Raw genomic sequence first — 351 nt, forward strand, 5'->3', positions numbered from 1 at the left:
CGCCCCGGCCGGCTCAGCCCCGCCATGGCAGCGCCGGCAACACCGCAGCGACACGTCTCCTGGGCTGAGACGGCTTCCGGGAACGACGCACAGAACGCCATCCCCCGCTTGCATCGACGCCTCAAGGAGCGTTCCCATCTGTTCCCATCTGGAGCAGAGGGGAGGTCTTCTACCGCCGGGCAGCTGGTAGGCACTGGAGGTGGCTACGGACACGTACCAGCTGGAGCACTAACTACGTCCCGGGAGCCGCTTTTCTCCAGGAAGAAGCCACCAGGCTCCGAGAGCCCCGCAAGCCCAGCACGGGGGACCGCTTTCCTTGTCGGACCAGTTGCCGCGGCGACACCGGGCGGG

The sequence above is a fragment of the Mesitornis unicolor genome, unplaced genomic scaffold, assembly GCF_000695765.1.
Source record: "Mesitornis unicolor isolate BGI_N332 unplaced genomic scaffold, ASM69576v1 scaffold1033, whole genome shotgun sequence".
In the NCBI taxonomy this organism is placed as follows: Eukaryota; Metazoa; Chordata; class Aves; order Mesitornithiformes; family Mesitornithidae; genus Mesitornis; species Mesitornis unicolor.